The sequence below is a fragment of the Miniopterus natalensis genome, chromosome 9, assembly GCF_054644295.1.
Source record: "Miniopterus natalensis isolate mMinNat1 chromosome 9, mMinNat1.hap1, whole genome shotgun sequence".
Lineage (NCBI taxonomy): Eukaryota > Metazoa > Chordata > Mammalia > Chiroptera > Miniopteridae > Miniopterus > Miniopterus natalensis.
This window is the reverse complement of record NC_142089.1, coordinates 55,125,392-55,137,446: the sequence shown is the minus strand read 5'-3', so window position 1 is coordinate 55,137,446 and position 12,055 is coordinate 55,125,392.

The window sequence follows — 12,055 nt, the reverse complement described above, 5'->3', positions numbered from 1 at the left end:
TTTTCTTTTTCAGGAAATTTGCCTAGAGTTAAAGTATCCAGATAGAAAACCTGATCAAGAGATCTAAATTCTCAAAATACTACCTCCGGAAATGTTAATAAATAATGTAAATATTTTAAGTATTATCACTGCAGTATTTTAAGTACCCAATAAGTGATTTTGATGAATACTTTGTCATTGCAGAAAATAAAGAAATAAACATATTGTTGTCTTAAATATATTTGAACATCAAATAATATTGCTTCTCTCCCTATGTGTTTATGAAATGGAATATTATTCATGGAAGAATACGGCTACAGTCATTTATTACTTTGTATGATGTTTTATTCATCTAAATGACACTAAGATTTTTATAGTTCACCAAATACTATGCTAATCCAAGTACTTCTTTGGCTATCAAAGTCCCTTTGTGGTCTCTTAAGAGAGAAACGTTATGACATTTGTAGATACAACAATTCATTAGGTTTAACACAACTATTAGTTCTTTAATTAAATATTGACTTGAACTGCCAGCTTCTACTTCAGGTGAAAGAGTAATCTTTTATCAGCAAATGGTTGTGCTGATTCATTGCATTTACTCAACCAACTTCGCATAATTGAGTGCCTCCTATATGCAAAGCAACACTTAGGCACTGTGTATATGCATGGTGGTGTGCCAGTAGCCTCTGCTAGCACTTCAGTCTGGGAGAAAGCTGCCCCCAGCTCTTTGCTCTGTTGACAGACAATTCCGTTCCTCCCTGTATGTCCCTGGTACTTTTCAAGCTGCTGCCCTCAGAGGGAGTGAGTCCCACCCAGTAAGTACATGCATGGCTCCAGGTCCGGCACTAGCAGCAGCCATCCTTGGTTGATATCTTGACCTCTCCTGGGCCCTCCAAAACCAACACAAGTACAGCTATCTTCAGATCACTTTCTAGTTCATGCTGAGAGGCCCCAGGCAGAAGAAATACAGCAGCTGACCATGGCTTGCATCTCCCGGGGAGCCTCAGACCTAGCACACCCAGTGGACAGCTTCAGACCATGTTGAAGCACCACCCAACTACCTCCCCAAGCTACACACTCTAAGGGAGAACTCAGCGGGCGCCAGAGCTCTGCTGAAGTAAGTCCTGAACCATGGGGTGGGTCCTTGCATAGCTGATCCTCCACAGTGGTCACAGCAACCCATAGGCCTGGGGTAAATACCTCCCATTGATGTGCCAACAGCAATCAAGGCTCAACTGTAACAAGGGGTGCACACATCCCATGGACAGTGGGGGGTGTACATAGACTGGGAAGCCTATGTCACTGGACCCTACTACATAAAAGGGCACTCTACCAAGCTCAGGATATGTAGCAGCTCTACCTAATGCATAGAAATAAGTACAGGAAGACTGCCAAAATGAAGAGATAAATAAATATGTCTTAAATGAAAGAACAGAACAAAACTCCAGAAAAAAAAACTAAACAAAACAGAGACAAACACTGGTTATAAGGATGTCCAATGAACTTAGGGGAAAAGTAGATAAACAGTGAAAACTTCAACAGCATTAAAAAGGACATGATAACCATAAAAAAGAACTGGTCAGAAATGAAGGATACATTAACTGAAATAAAGAATACATTACAGGGGATCAACAGTGGAGTAGATGAAGCAGAGGACTATATCAGAGATTTGAAAGATAAGAAAGCAGCCCTGGCCAGTGTGGTTCAGTTGGTTGGAGCCTCTTCCCATGCACCAGAAGATCATGGGTTTGATTTCTAGTCAGGGCACATACCTAGGATGTGAGTTTGATCCCCATTTGAGGCACATCCAGGAGGCAACCAATCAATGTACTTCCTCAAATAGATCTCTCTTTTTCTCTCTCTCTCTCCCCCCATGCCCTTCCTTCATCTCTAAAAATCATTTTTTTAAAAAAGAAAGCAAAAAAACACCCATCATTACAGCAAAATAAAAAAAATAATCCAAAAAATTGAGGATAGTGTAAGAAGCCTCTGGGATAACTTCAAGCATACCTACATTCACTCCATGTGGTGCTGGAAGGAAGAGAGAGCAAGAAATTGAAAACCTGTGTAAAAAATATTGGAAGAAAACTCTCCTAACCTGGTGAAGGAAATAGACATTCAAGTTCAGGAAGCACAGAGGATCCCAAACAAGATGAACCCAAAGATGCCCACATTGAGACACATCATAATTAAAATGCAAAAGGTTAAAGACAAAGACAGAATCATAAAAGCAGTAAGAGAAAAGTAGTTAGTTACCCACCAAAAAGCTCCCATAGGACTGTATGCTGATTTTGCAACAGAAACTGCAGGTCAGAAGGGATTAGCAAGAAATATTCAAAGTAGTGAAAAGCAAGGACTGACAACCAAGATTACTCTACCCAGCAAAGCTATCATTTAGAAGTGAAGGACATATAAACAGCTTCCCAGATAAGAAAAACCTAAAGTAGTTCATCACCACCAAATCAGTATTATATGAAAAAAATTAAAAAAATAAAGAAGAAAAAAGATAAAAATATGAACAATAAAATGGCAATAAATCCATATCTATCAATAATTGAATTTAAAAAACAAAATAAATGAACAAGCAGCACAGAAACAGACTCATAGATACACAGAACATTTTGTCAGTTACTGGATGGGAGGGGGATTAAGGACATGGGTAAAAAGGTGAAGAGATTAAGAAGTACAAATTGCTAGTTACAGAATAGTCATGGGGGTGTAAAGTACAGCATAGGGCATATAGTCAGTAATATTCTAATAACTATATGGTGTCAGTTGGGTATGAGATTTATCAGGATGATCACTTAGTAAGTTATATAATGTCTAATCAGTGTACACCTGAAACTAATATGATACTGTATGTCAACTGTAATTGAAAAATAAAAAATTATATAAAAATAAGCTGATGAGCTCTTTCTAAACAGGCAAGCATGTAGCAACTGTGGGAGGAGGAGATGGAATGGTGGCATTTTTAAAAATGGGCATTTGGTATTACAGATTGACGCATGAAAAATAAAAACAAGGATGAACTATTGAGTCAACAAATTATTATTATAGTTATTTTTATGGAATGATCTTGCTCTGCTTTTGGATTAAGCTGCAAATTTCAATCACTCATTAACATTCCTTCTTTGAAATGACTTTAATATGGTTATATATTAATTCGATTGCTACTAGTTTCCTGAAATAGAAGATCGACTTGACCTGTGGCTGGTGCTAGAGAGACTGCATCCTGTGTCATATCAGCAAATTAGCACTGAGTTTAACCCTTATAGAGGAAAGCCTCGCACAGGCAAAACAACATCATTGCTATTTTTCTAACTTCCAGCACTTCATTAACTATGGCACCACATAGGGGTTATATAACTGTGAGCATAACTTTGTAAAGTTTATAAACATAACAGAGCGCGTTCTCACGGGTGTCCTAGGCCAGGCCGCATGCGTCGCTCCTTGAGGTCACCCAAAGTTCCTTCTCCAGACACGGCTTACCCTTTAGTTGCAAACGGAGGCGGGCTGCCCACATTGGCTGTCCCAGCGCTAACCCCTCAGTGATCGTACTCAGCAGCCCTGTACTCCTGCCAGCATGTTGCCAGAGGAAGATTGATTGCCTCTTAATAATGTTTCTCGTAAGTTTCACCAATCTGGGTCTTTTTCCAGTCCCTCGGTTCTTAGCACTTGACCCCCACAATGTGGCATTCCTTGAGGCCCCGGCCTGACAAGACCACGGAGAGAAAACTGAAATCTTAGTCACCAGTGCAGTAAGGATCTCAGACGGAGAGGTCTATGAACACCCACTGATGGCAGGCAATTACAACTACCTGATGCAGGACACTTCAGCCTCGTCTCCAAGCTTGGGGAAGGCTTAGAAAATTCCCCCTAAATTCAGCCTGCCCAGCCATTAGGCAGAGTGGTGATAAGCTAAGGCTGCTCCTTAATCATCACTTCCCCAGTTTTTAACCTCTCTCATTATACAAATGTGCACATACAGAATTTTAAGGCTCTAAGAAGTAGAGGCCACCAGGGAATTCTTCTTAGGAATTATCCTTCCCAGAGCCTTGATGTTAAGATTTCATATCCTAGACTACAGTCTCAGCCTCAACAATGTCTTGGCATTGTTATCATATGGTCCTAAAATATAAAATATTAAAGTGTAGTGAATGTTTATGCATGTCTGTGTGTGTGTGTGTGTGTGTGTGTGTGTGTGTGTGTGTGTGTGTGTGTGTGTGTGTCCCGATGGCTAGAAAGCCCCAGCCCTTTATAACTATAGGGCCAGCAGACAGGACCACCACCCACCTTACAGGATAACTGTGCCCTATTAGGCTGTTACTAATTGGCATTATATTTTAGGGTATTGTTTGAACATAGTAGATTCAAATGGCCACAACAACTATGCTTTACAGAACTTCACCGGATGCCCTTCTTACCTCATCCTTTTAATTTTGGGATCATTAGGAATGGCTCCTCCCCCGAAATTTCTATGCTGTTAAATGAAACACAGTAAATGATGTTTCTCTTTCAATCTCTTTTTCTTCTCAGCATGATTTTATAGACCATTTTTAAACAAATGCACATGCAAATCATCCTACCTCCCTTTTTCCAAACCTGTGCTGCAGATAGCCATGTTTGATGAAAGGGAAATGACTTATTCCTTCAACCAGCCTTCAAAATGGGGAACTTTCTTAATTAAGAACTCACCGTGCCTGAGATTCTCTAGGAAAATTTCTTCTGAAAAGAATGTGGGATCCTCGGAGGCAAGGACTTTGGTAGTAGTCAAACAGGAGTTTGAATCCTGGATCTGGCATTTAATTGCTCGGTGGCCCTGGGCAAGTTATTTAATCCTTTAAGCTTCTTTTTCATCAATAAAATGAAGGTCATAAGAATTACTTGATTTAAGGATTTAGCAAGTTAAGGTATGTCTAATAAAACTTGGTAATGCGGTAAGTGCTTAATAAGTAGTAGTAAGGATTTGGAGGGCCGTTCCTGAGATAGAATGCCCCAACCTTTTATTCCTATACAATCACACTTTTTTCATTGCTTATTTTCTTTCTTTCTTCCTTCCTTCCTTCCTTCCTTCCTTCCTTCCTTCCTTCCTTCCTTCCTTCCTTCCTTCCTTCCTTTCTTTCTTCTTCCTTCCTTCCTTCCTTCCTTCCTTCCTTCCTTCCTTCCTTCCTTCCTTCCTTCCTTCCTTCCTTCCTTCCTTCCTTCCTTCCTTCCTTCTTTCTTCTTTCTTTCTTTCTTTCTTTCTTTCTTTCTTTCTTTCTTTCTTTCTTTCTTTCTTTCTTTCTTTCTTTCTTTCTTTCTTTCTTTCTTTCTTTCTTTCTTTCTTTCTTTTTCTTTCTTTCTTTCCTCAAAAAATATACCTTTTCTAAGCAACCCCTGAATTCTACTTACCGTCTTCTTTCCTGTGCCCATCTCCTCAGTCCAAAAACTGTTAGTTCAGATGTGATTTCAGAAAAGACTTTCAGTCACAGGCATCTCCTCGGCCACTTCCTCTTTCCATCTACTGACACTGCCCCCAAAAGAAGGAGCAACAACTGCATTGAAGAAACTCTCTGTTTTATCGTTACACCTAGGACCCACATGCAATTGGAGTTATTCTCTCTCAATGTGGTGTAGAGATGTGAACTCTAAAAAGAAAAAATGAGATACACTTATTTTTACCTGAAAGAATGGTTCGCTGTCATGGAAAGTAAGGAAAAGGTGATCAACTCTACAGATCCTTTTTTAGTGGATTTCCAATTGATGGTTGTTCCTTCTGATGGCCAATTCTGTAGCTGTTGCCCAAACAGCATGGTGCTATTTTCTTATAGCACAATGGATATTCCAGTTAAAATGCAATTTTTGAAAATTTAAATAGACAGAAAAGGCCACTTAGGAACAAAAAGTTGGCAAGCATGCCTGGGGGTAAAGTTGTATCCTTAGGGTCTTTCCTCTCATGATACCGCTTTTGATAACAGAACTTGAACCAAACCATGAAGCTAAAGGAAAATCTGTTCAACACTGAAGCAAACAGTTTTGGTTTTTTATACCTCTACTGTGATCTACAATACCACAAGTAGTCACATAGTGGACCAGTTAGAGTCATATTTATAACCCAGAAGTTAAGTATAATTACTTACTATTTCACACAACAAGCACCATTGAGCACCTACTCTCTGCGGAGCATTATGAGAGGCTCGGCTGGACACTGGTGGGGAAAATGGTAGAGGTCTTTGACTTCATGGAGCTTAGAGTTGACAAGTCAGACAATAAACCATTGACAAACAAGTTATGTAATGATGTACATACAATGATAAATGCCACCAAAGAGACAAATTGGTGCAGCAACATACTTAGGTCAGATGTTCCAAGAAGGCCTCTCTGAGAAGGGGTTGGATCAGCCCATGACTGAAAAATAAGGGATCAGCCACAGGGAAAGTCAGAGGAACAGAGTTCTAGGTAGAGGGGCAACCAAGAGTAAAGGCTTTGAGGCAGAACAGACTTGCTGTGTAAACAGAAAGGAGGAGGGTACGGTAATCTGACAGATTTGCCTCCAAATGTTGGCTTTGCTGTATATTTTTTTAACAAGTTATTTTGGAATAGTGAATATTATTAGAAGTCTGAACTATAGAGTCAAGTCAACAGGGATCACTTGGCTTAATCACTTCTCAGATGTGTGTTCTTTAATAACTTAACCTCTCTGTTCCTTAATTTCCTTCTCTGTATAATTGGAGTAATAATACCTAATTTATTAGATTGTTGTGAAGATTACATAAAATTAAATGTAATCATGTAAAGGAAAGCTTATTACATTATTACATAGGGAGCAAGTATAATAAATGTTAACTACTATTCTTCTTCTAATAATAATTATTATTATTACTCTCTGAGCCTCAAAGAGTTAAAATTAAGACATTACTAAAACAGAGCCTAACTTATAGTGTTCTGTTGAGGGTGATATGAGATAATATATGTAAAGTTATTAGCATATATTGCCTACCACATATTACTCAATACTCTGATAGCTATTACTACTGTGTTGTTGTTTTTAATTAATAGTTTTGGCTATAAGTTAAAACTAGTATCAAATCTATACATTTTCTAAATGTACTAAACACAAAATATTCATAGAGTATTGAAATATTCTTAGAACTGAGCTTTAGCCAACATTTCATTTGGTCCAAGTCCATAGTCTATACATAAAAAAGCACATGTTACACTCAAGTTTTCGTATCTGTCACACAAGGCCATCCTCACTTGTCTCTTCTAAGCACTGCCTTTACCACTCAAGGATCCAATGCATAGCTGAATGTGCTTCTTGTTGTTTGTCACATTGCCTTATTAATACCTTTCCTTTTGGCTTCAGAGGGAACAGGGAGAACAATTAGATATGGCCTATCTCCAAACTTTGGCAATCTCAATCTCACCAACTTTTATCAGAGATAAGGGAGTAAAGGAGTCATTGGTGCAGGGTAAGAACTGAGTTTGTATCACTATCATTTACCAGTCTGGCCAGTTTTGTAAGATATTTAGTAAAGTGTAGAAGATTCTGGAAATAATTTCAAGAGGAAGGAAAGAGGAAGAAGGGATGGAGGGAAGGAAAGATAAAAGGATATAAGAAAAGAAGGGTGAGGGTAATAGGGATAGACACACTCTACTAGATCAGAGCCATGCTCAAAGGGAGTTGTATAAATTATAAAAGCACAAGCCCTCTTGTGTGCAAATTAATTACAAACCAGGTCACAGACAGAAATTATGTCGTAACTCTAATAAAAATATAATATTCTTATCACCTTAGTCTTTGTTCTATTTCTGTATTATTTGATTTTCACAAGAATCTATCTGTGATCAAACTTAAAGCTTGGTCCTGCAATGGAAAAACAAATATAAATAAATATATATGATTTATCAATTTAATTGAAATTCATCTTTTGTTTTGTGTTAGATATAGTTAACAAATGGCCAAATAAAATTTTCCCTTTTCCCAACTATTTTGCACTCACATCAACTATCTGTATGTGATGAAAGAAGGTACTAAAACCTCCTGGGAATGATGTGAGAAGACATAGAAGTCAGGGTGGAGGTTTGGGTTTTAAGGAGTGGATTTCTTATGGCTGAAATGCTTGCATACATTTCAGGATTTATGGGTTTTCAGGCTTAACGTTATTTAAAAACCTATTTCTAGGATGCTTTAATGAAACCGCAGAAGTCCCTGATTCTAAGACACACTTATTGGTTATTTTTCCCATTAAATAAAGCAAGGGGACACCTACAATTTATTTCCTTAGAACTCATTCATTCACTTTCTCATCAATGTAATGAAAGGAGCTCTGGAACAGAAATCGGAAACCTCAGCTGACTAAACCTCCTACACTATGAAACCTTGGACAAGTTGCTTAAATGCTCAAAATGCTTATTTCTCTATGTACAGAGTGGTAGAGTTGAATTATACGATCTCCAAGTTTATTTCTATCCATAAAGATTTAAGCCTTCAATTGTAATCAATTCTCTGAGCTCTCTCAGTTATTATGCCCTGAATTTTGATGAGACACATATTTCTAGGTATGGAATAGAGGCCAACTCTTGTGAATTGAAGGGTAGTGTGAATACAATTGTCTTTATAATAAACATCATTGTTTCATCAAGCATAAGTCAAACCCAAACCTCAACTTGCGGGTAACTGCTGGCTGCTCTCAATGCACGCATGTGTGCATAGCACACCTGTGTTAAGCACCTTCCCCATTGAGTGTGTGATTATTTCAGGGTACAATTCCCTTAAAGTGGGTCTGGGGCAGGGGTGATGAAAGCTCCACCGCCACCTTTCACGGTGCTTGTATGCTTGGGAGAGGTCTTTAGGTTACCATTTGTCAAAAAATATATAAGATAGTTTAGAGTCTTTTTTTTCTTTGTCCTCTGACTACCCCACTCAATTTATAATCTCTTTGTCACTTGAAGTGAAAAGCACATAAAGGATAAAAGCAAAATCACCTTTTTTACTAAAGCATTGAGCCTATCCAAGGATAATTTTCACGTTTTTCCCCTTTAAGGACGGCATGCAGATACTGAAACTGTTTACTTTTCCTTTTTTAACCCTCTTGCTACAGAGGTAGGGGACAGGATTTAATTAGTGTGCCATTGAGTTCATTCAGCAAGAAATGTAGAAAAGTGGCAACAGCTGAACAGTATTCTTTATCCATGTGGCGGGGAAGAAGAGGCCGTCTGCGGAGCATTCTTTTCATACTTTGTAGCTCTAAAAGTAGCCAGTTAATTAGATTCCATGGTTACTGCTATTGTAATATCTGCTTATTTGAAGTGCAAAGATAATCATCAATTGTACACTCTTGACTACACTATTAATGGCTTTAATACCCACATTGTGTTTACATTTTGCATTGCAAGGAACACTTAGCTATTGTGGTTTTTAACATGTAGTAATTCAGCGGATGCTGTCTCCATGTAATGCCCTTGCCATCTCATTCTGCAGTATTAAGTGTTGTTTTTCTAGCGAGGTCTTGAAATGTGGGGCATTATGTATGAGTTATGCTAATTTGTTAGGGCAATGAATACATTAATTTCATTAGTAAATGGCCTCAAAGCAATAATTACCAGTGTAGGTGTGTCAGAAGCGATCATGTTCAGTTTTGCTAGTTAATTATTAAGATTTTGTTCTGAGGGGCCCAGATTTAACATCCAGCTTCAGTTTAGCCATAAATAAAGCCCTGAAGTATGTAGGGATGAAGAAGGAAGCCAAGAACTTGTTTTGCACTTACGTACTTCCACTTTTTGTCCAGTGTAACTGCCAATAAGATGCCAAAATAATTAATGTCAGTTATATAAAGTTTTAGTATACCCTAAAAAAGCACATTTTATTAAAAATAGCAATTATGTTTTCTTGATACCCTTCTTTGCTTACATAACTGGTTTTAAAATGATCCACAAAATAGTGTGTAACTTGCTAAGATGAATTCCGTTTAGAATTGTTGTCTGCAGTTCCTTTTCAAAGCTAAAATCACTTTATTTTTTTTAATAAATGGAATTTTTCTCTAATGGATTAATTGGCTCCCTGAGCCTGCTATATTATTATACTACTTGAACCATTTGCTGCTAAACCGTAATAGTAGACCCCATGTTCCAGTATGAATTTCCACAAAAATTTGACATTCTTTTTATAATCATACACCTGTTGGAACCATTTAATGCATCTCCATTTACTAAAATGATGAGTGGAGGTCGTTTTAAACTGAGCAATCACCCGAACTGTTTATGGAATTTTGGAATACTAAACGGAGCTCAGTGTCCTGGTGCTCTGCTGTAATGGGAAAATAATACTCTCCCTAAAGTCCGGAGGAAAGGAATACAGTGGAGTTTGAAAAGCAGATGACACATGTGTAAAGAAAGGACATGCGAGCCACCAGAGGGAAAGAGACAAAGCAAACGCAGGCTAGAGGATCGAAGATGAAGCCATTATGAAGAAAATGCAGGAAAGAAGCTGGAAGGAAGCTTCCTGCTGCCAGGGTTGTTTGTTTGTTTGGGTGGGCGATTTTTATTTTTTTACTTTTTATTTTTAATTTTTATTGTTGACATTATTACAGATGCCCCCATTGTCTCCACTTTGCCCCCCTTCACCTTGACCCCACCCTCCCCTCCCTTTGGCCGTAACCACATTGTTGTCTGTGTCCATGGGCTAGTCAAAAAAAGCTTGAGTCATTTCTGCAAGTGATTGTTGTCAAATCAAATACCAACAACCCTCCTAAACATCAGAATGGAGGTGATGAAGATGGAGCTGGACAGCTAAGAAGCTCTCTCCTAGATTCTTTCTGTCTCAAAGGAAATGGTTGGTGCTTCTGTTCCCTTTTCCAATTTTCCATACAACGACTCTGCCACTGAAGCCTCTAGCTTCTACCCAGCCTTTAGCTTTGTCTATATAACAATTTTTTGGAGGGGAACATTTCTAGACTTTAATTAGATTCTTGAAAATTGAACCTGAGCTGCTGTATGCAACAAAGCCTTCTACCCTCAGGATTTAGAAAACAGAAATATTGTTTTATTCCAAAGCAAGTTTGCATTTACCTGGAAAAACAACCAACGTTAAATACTACTAATTTTAATAGATCACAGCAGTTTGGACACAGATCAGTCTGCTGATTTGGTGATGGTGGTCCTCAATGTTAAGGATTAGCTGAAAAAGATTTTACCTTCTGTCTGAAGTCAATACAGGAGTCCAGACTTTAGAAGTGAGTCTGATTTAGACTAGCAGAGTCTAGACATTATTTAAGGATATTTGATTAACATGAATTTATCTTGAGTAGGATCATTGGTGGTGATCTTAACTTGTTTAGCTAATGCCTACATTCAAAACATAGTCACAGACATGAATTGCTGTCTTTGTGAAATGTACACAGGAAAACTTAAAGGCCAAGGAGTTCTCTTCTGATTGAAGACATTAAATTAAGAGGTAAGGCTACTCACTCATTTAAAGGGAGAGGTTAGGGGCATTAAATTTGAGTTACAGAGATTAAGAACTGGGGCTTCTGCATCACATGGCTCCAGAGTTGCCCCATTCACGTCAGATTCTGAATGAGAGTGAACATCAGCAATTGTGCAGTGCATGGCCTGTGCAGCTATTCACAGCAACTTTGCTAAGGACTCAGGCTCAGGACAGAATAAGACCTGGGTTTCTCTAAATTCTGCCATTTACGCCTGCATTACCATGGACAAGTCACATCCTCTCCCTGAACCACAGTCTCCTCATTTGTAAAACTGCAATAATAAAATATTACCTGCTTCCTAGAGATGTCATGAAGATTAAATGAACTAACACATGTCTACAAAACAAGCCCATCACTTGTCGAAAACCCAATTAATTTAGTTATCATTATTATCACTATTAGTAGTGGTATCTTTTTTTAATTTTTATTGTTGGGTAATGCCAGAGCACCATAAAAATGGGAAGCCTATGCCCGGCCGGGCGTGGCTCAGGGGTTGAGCGTCGACCCAGGATCCAGGCGATCGGGGTTCGATTCCCGGTCAGGGCACATGCCCGGGTTGCGGGCTCCATCCCCAGTCGGGGACGTGCAGGAGGCGGCTGATCAATGAC